This window comes from Chlorocebus sabaeus, chromosome 20 (assembly GCF_047675955.1).
Source record: "Chlorocebus sabaeus isolate Y175 chromosome 20, mChlSab1.0.hap1, whole genome shotgun sequence".
Classification (NCBI taxonomy): domain Eukaryota; kingdom Metazoa; phylum Chordata; class Mammalia; order Primates; family Cercopithecidae; genus Chlorocebus; species Chlorocebus sabaeus.
In genome coordinates, this window is record NC_132923.1 from 5,490,385 (window position 1) to 5,497,384 (window position 7,000).

Sequence of the window (7,000 nt, forward strand, 5' to 3'; positions counted from 1 at the left end):
CTACCTGTGATGATTAATTCTGTGTGTTCATTTCACGGAGTCATGGGGTGTCCATATATTTGGTTAAACATTATTTTTAGGTGTGTCTGTGAAGATGTTTCCAGATGAGTTAATATTTGTATCAGTAGATTGTGTAAAGCATGTTGCATTTCCTAGTGTAGGTCAGCATCATTTAATCTGCTGAGCGCCTGAATAGAAGAAAAACACAGAAGAAGGGAGCATTTACTGTCTACATGACTGCATGAGATGAACATTGATCTTCTTCTGCCCTTGGACTGGGACTTATACTTGATGGCCCTGATTCTCAGGCCTTCACAGTTGGATCAGAACTTACATCAGGTCTAGTTCTCAGGCCATCAGACATAGTCTGGAACTACACCACCACCTTTCTTGTGTCTCCACATTACACACAGCAGATTCCCAGCCTCCATAATTGTATGTACCAATGTTAAATAAATTGTAACACACATACACACACACACACACACACACACACACACCATTTGTTCTGTTTCTGTGAAGAACTCTGACAAAATACAGATTTTGGTACTGAAAGAGATTCTAGAGGAATGGAATTTTAAGGATAAATTTTCTGAATTGTTTATGGGGTTTCTAAAATTGGCTCTATAATCTGATTAGATATAAAAATCCTGGTAACTTTATTTACAATAACAAAGATAGCACTGTTTGTTCATGGCTTGAATTGGTAATAAAGATACAAAAATATACACATTAGATATTCCTAATCAACCACTCATAAGAAGCAAGAGGCTGAGTGACTATGTTTATGATACTTTCAAACATTTTTGGAAAACTAGCAAATGCAATGAGATTAGCTGGTTACTCTTAATACTACTGGACAAAGTGGTGAAAGAAAAAGATGAGCTCAGGGATTTGAATTCACAGCTCAATTACCACATTAGTCACCTGAAAACTTTTATATGTGCTCTGAAGGGAGACCCTTATCTCCTGTAGCTACAGAGTTGAGATTACTGAAAATCAAATGCTGGATTTTAATTGTGCAACTGGCTAAACTACAAAACAATTTAACCCCCTGGAACTTCAGCATATCTACGATTAATGTGCAGGCATTGATTGGGAAATAATGAGATCCTGTAAGTTAGGATGGGGATGTGTGAGAAAACTCTAAGGGAGCCTAACCACACCTGGCAGAGTGGCATCCACACCCAGAGGTACTGGCCTCTCTGTTCCATCTGAGGGACTAAACTTGCATTGCCTGAGGAAACTGTATGGCCTCCCCAGAGTCATAAAAGACAATGCTGATTCTCCTCAGGACCCACTCCTACCATCCTACCACTTTCCTTTGATTCTAGATCTATAACTATACTCACATTGTAACAGGCCTCTAAAGGTGAATATAAATTTTGACCCATGAGGAGGTCACACTACACTCCAAAAGAACTGCTTGAGTTTTTCTAATTCAAACAGACAGAAATCTAGGGAACACATGTGAGAATGAATACTAAAGGTATAAGATAATGATGAAAGGAACCTAAGTTTGATTAGGCATAATTTATTGATATGGGCTTACAAAGTATATATTCATTCTTTAATCTTGCAGCTCAGGAAGGTGAAAAGGGCTCTCGCAGTTTGTTTGGTTAGTAGGACTAAACATGGAACAAAAGGTGGCCCACAAAGAGTGAGGCAGCACACACTGCCTTGGTTTAACGTAGAAGAAGAGATTCAATGACTTAGGGAAAGTGGACTGTTAAAGAGGTTTTATCATTTAAGACCTACTTACACATACTAGAATGGTTCGGAAGACATACATTTTATCATTAGCTGTGAGAAATAAATTTCCGAGGGGAGCCCTGGCATCTGAAAAACGGTCATCACTCTTCTCTGTAGGTTGGCCTTGCAGTGGAAATTGCAGTCACTGAATTGGGAAATCAAAATGCAATAGGATCAATTGGATCCCAGGATGGCAGGGGCCAAGTGATAGCATTCAACTGCCAAAAGCTATGTAGGTGTGGTTACCAAAGTGGACAACAAAGTCAAAGCAACCATCAGAATAATCTGACTCACAGAGACCTATCACACTGACTAAATCATCATGTGTTTCTGGAATTGAAATAGACAGGAAGCCTACTAATTTCTTACTTGATCTATATAAACAGAAACATTTTAGGTCAAGCAAACAACAGTCTAACCTAACTAGTAGAAACAGAGAGTCACAGTCCTCAATCAATTTCTAGAGTCGAGTCAATTTACAAAGCTAGAACCTCCTGAACGAAGGAAAGGGCAGGTCCCTTTGAGGAAGAACACCAGTACAATACCAAAAATTTGTTAGTAATCTTTCTCTAAAGCCTCTCCAAAGGGACCTATAGCCTTTTTCCAGGATAATTGTGCACCGGGGAAAAGAAAATAATCAGACTTCTTGGGGACTATTGGATTCTGGCCCTAATTCATTCTGAATAAAGAAGACCTAAAACATAATTGTGCTCCAGAAGTCAGAGTAGGAGCTTATGAAGTTCAGGTGATCAATGGAATTTTAGCTGAGGTCTGCCACACATTGGGTCCAATGGGTCCCTGAACCCATCCTGTGGTTATAACCCCAGTTCCGGAATACATAATTGGAATAGGTATAGTCAGCAGCTGACAAAGACCCAACATTGTTTCTCTGACCTGTGGAATGAGGCTACTGTGATGGTAAAGTCCAAGTAGAATCCAATAGTACTGCCTCCACCTAGAAAAATAGTAAGCTAAAAACAAGACTGCATTCTTGGAAGGATTGCAGAGATTAGTGACACCATTAAGGATGCAGGGGCAGTGATTCTTACAACAATTCTGTTTAACTCACCTATTTGGCCTGTGCAGAAGACAGATGGGTCCTAGAGAATGCCAGTGGATTATCATAAGCTTAACCATGAGGTGACATGAATTGCAGCTGCTGTACCAGATACGGTTTCGTTGCTTAAGCAAATTAACACATCCCCTCATACCTGGCATATAGCTACTGATCTGGAAAATGCCCCTTTCTCCATCTCTGTCAATAGGGCTCACCAGAAGCATTTTGCTTCCAGCTGGCAAGGCTAGCACTACACTTTCACTGCCCTACCTCAGCAGCATTTCAATTTTCCAGCCCTATATCATGACGTACTTCACAGAGATTTTGAGTGTCTGCCTCTTCCACAAGATATAACACTGGTCCATTACATTGATGACATTATGCTGATTGAATCTAGTGTGTGAGAAGTAGCAGCTGCTCTAGACTTATTGGTAAGACATTTTTGTTTCAGAGGGTGGGAAATAAATCTGAAAATAATTTAGGGGCCTTGTACCTCAGTGATATTACATGAAGAGGCGGTTAAAATATCCACAATCTCCACTCCTGCTACACTGCCTTCTCTCTCCCAGCCTGTACCTGTGGCTTCATGGGGAGTTCCCTCCAATCAGTTGACAGAGGAAGAGAAGACTCTCTGGCCTGATTTATAGAGGGTTCTACATAATATGCAGTCACCACGTGAAAGTGGACAGCTGCAGCACATTCCTGAGACATTCCTAAAAGACAGTAGTGAAAAAAAAAGTCTTCAGTTAGCAAAACTTAAAGCAGTGCACCTGGTTGTGTACTTTACTTGGAAGGAGAGATGACCTGAAGTGCAACGCTACAGAAATTCATGGGCTGTGGGCAAGTTTGACTGGATGGTCAGAGACTTGAAAGAAAGATGACTGGAAATTTGGTGAATAAGGAAATTTGGGGATGGGATATGTAGATAGATCTCTTTGAATGAATAAAATAAATGTGAAGATATTTGGGTTCCATGTAAATGCTCACCAAAGGGTGACCTCAGCAGAGGAGGACTTTAATCATCAAGTGGATAAAATGACGCATTCTGTGGAAGTGGGTCAGCCCCCTTCCCCAGCCAACCCTGTTGTGGCCCAATGGGCTCATGAACAAAGTGGCCATGGTGGAAAGATGGAGTTAATGCAGGGGCTCAGCATCATGAGCTTGCACTGTCCAAGGGCAACCTGGCTACAGCCACCTTGGAGTGCTTAATATGCCAGCAGTGGAGACCATGCTGAGTCCCTAATATGGCACTACTTTCCGGAGTAATCAGCCAGTTACCAGGTGACAGGTTGACTACATGAGACCACTTCCATCATGGAAGGGGCAGTGTTTTGTCCTTACTGGGATAGACGCTTACTCTGGATATAGATTTGTCTTTGCTACACACAATGTTGTCTCTATTAAAGATAATAAAAAATTAGTTGGGTATGATAGTGCGCTCCTGTAGTCCAAGCCACTCAGAAGGCTAAGGCAGGAGGATCGCTTGAGCCTGGCAGGTTGAGGCTGTAGTGAGACATGATCATACCACTGCACTCCAGCCTGGGTCACAAAGTGAGACCCTGTCTCAAAAAAAAAAAAAAAAAAAAAAAAAAAAAGCATTAGCCATATGAGAAAAAAAATGATTAATTGGGCTTTACCAAAATTAGATAATTCTGATCTCTTTTCTGTTTTCGTTTTTTGACAAAAATTGGACAAGCAGCCTTATGAATAAATAGGAGAATAATATGAAGAGACATTTCAAGGAAGAAAATATACAAAGGGCTAATAAACATATGAGAAATGTTTAGCTTCATTGGCCACCAAAAGATGCAAATTAAACTCATAAGATATCTCTACACATGCATTGAATTGGCTTAAAAAAAGAAGTTGGAGAGGATATGGAGAAACTGGAATTCAGACTGCTGGTGGGAATGTAAAATAGCAAAAATCACGTAGGGAAGTAATTTAAGTTTATTGAAAAGATAAGCATATTCTCACTCAATAATTCCACACTGGAATATTTACCCAAAATTTTGTACATGAGTGTTTATAGCAGCTTTATTCATACTACATGGATGAATCTCAAAAATATTATGCCAAAGGAAAGAACTTAGAAACAAAAGAGTAAATATTATATGTTTCAATTCATAGGAAATTCTAGGAAAGGCAAATCAAATCTATAGAAAGCAGATGGAGAGTTACCTAGTTCTGGGAGGTTTGGGGTGACTGGGAAGGCACACAAGAAAACCTGTTGAGATGATGGAAATGTTCTAGATCATAACAGTGATTGCATTTACATCAGTGTGTATGTTTGTCAAAAATCATTGAATTATATACTTATGATGGGTTCATTTCCATGTGTATTAATTATAATTCAATAAGCTGATTTTTAAGAAAGAGAACTATAAACAAAATATTGAGAGTGGTAGTTACTTCTGGAGAGTACACAAGGAGTGGATTAGAAAAGGCACACTCAAGTAGATGCAATACTATCATATTAGTTATGTTCAGGTTCTTAAACAGTCTGGGGATAGGCTCATGGTTTTCCATTTCATCATAGTATTTCACAATTTATATTCATGTTACTTTTTTGTGTGCATGCATGAACTATCACATTATAAAGACAGAAGTGTGAGAGAGCTTAACAAATAATGTTACAGCCTTTACATCTGTGGAGGAGGAAACACATTTTAATCTGAACAGCTTGTGAAGGCACTGGAGCAGGACACACAGGAAGAGATGTGATGTGAATCAACCTAAGGCCCCAACAACAGATGAATCCATAAAGAAAATGTGGTGTGTGTATATGCAACGGAATACCATTCAGCCATACAAAATGAAATCCTGTCATTTGTGACAACATGAATGAATCTGTAGGACATCATATTAAGTGAACAAAGCCAGACACAGAAAGACAAATACCACATGACCTTACTTACATGTGGAATCTGAAAAAAATAAGAAGTTGATATTATGGAAGTATAGCATAGAATAACATTTATCAGACACTGAAGAGGGAATGGGGAGGGAAGAGAGAGAAAGATTGGTCAACGGGTACGTACAAGGTGACAATTTGATAGGAGGAATAAGGTTTGGTGTTTTATTGCACAGTAGGGTGACTATGGTTAATAGTAAGCTATTATATATTACAAAATAGCTAGGAAAGAGGCTTTGAATGTTTTCACCACATAGAAATGAAAACTGCACAAGACAATGGATATGCCAACCACCCTGATTTGATCATCACTGTGCAACATATATATGTATTATACTGCAGCGTCAAATTGTGTCCCATAAATATGTACAATTACAATGTATCAATTAAAACATTAAAAACCCAACAGATTAAAAGAAAAAGAGAGAGATGAAACAGCACGGTGTATGCAAAAACAACTTTACACCCTGGATTTAGAGGGCTCTACGTTCTCTTTCAGGAGAATTTTTTGCATTGATCCTGAAACTTTACACTAAGCAAGCGTATCCCCACACAGGCTTTCCCAAACCAATAAATAAATCTATGGGATACCTATTTGTTTTTAGCACTTTCGCTGTTAGCCTGGTTACCAGCATTGCTCCCTTTTCCCTCTAGTTTTGCGTATCACTGACTAGTTTCTTTTCTCAGTCATACTCGTTGAACTGTGTACCTGGACTTAGACATCATTGCCTGATAGCATCTTTCCCCTAATAGGTTACTTTCCACTTGTTCTAGTTATTCTTAATCCTAGACACTCACGGATTTAAGAACTGTTGAAAATTAAGATAGTTTATTCTCCTCCAATCCCTAATCTAGGCTTCACTTGCCTAGAACTGGTAGTCTTAATGTGCTAAAGGTAGCAATGGGAGAGATTACAGGTAGTACCCTGATTTTGAGGGAAAAGAGGGGCAATTTTACAAATCCCAGAGTTAGTACTAACGGTGAACCCTTCTCAAGTGCCCTGAAGCTAATTTGCATATGTTTATTTTCTGTGTTTCATTTTCAAACATCCCCCAGATTGTAATTTGCCATGATTTTATTTTTCAGTGACTTCATGCTCATTTACTGGTACACTGAAAGTTTAAATATCAAAGCGTATATCTGTATGAATAGGTTGACCCTGTACACAAGTCATCATATGCAGCAAGGATCAGACACTACACACAGCCTGGGTGACAGCCCCATCAGTCCCTGGCTTAATGACGTGTTTGCATAATATGACTATACTAGAGAAAGTT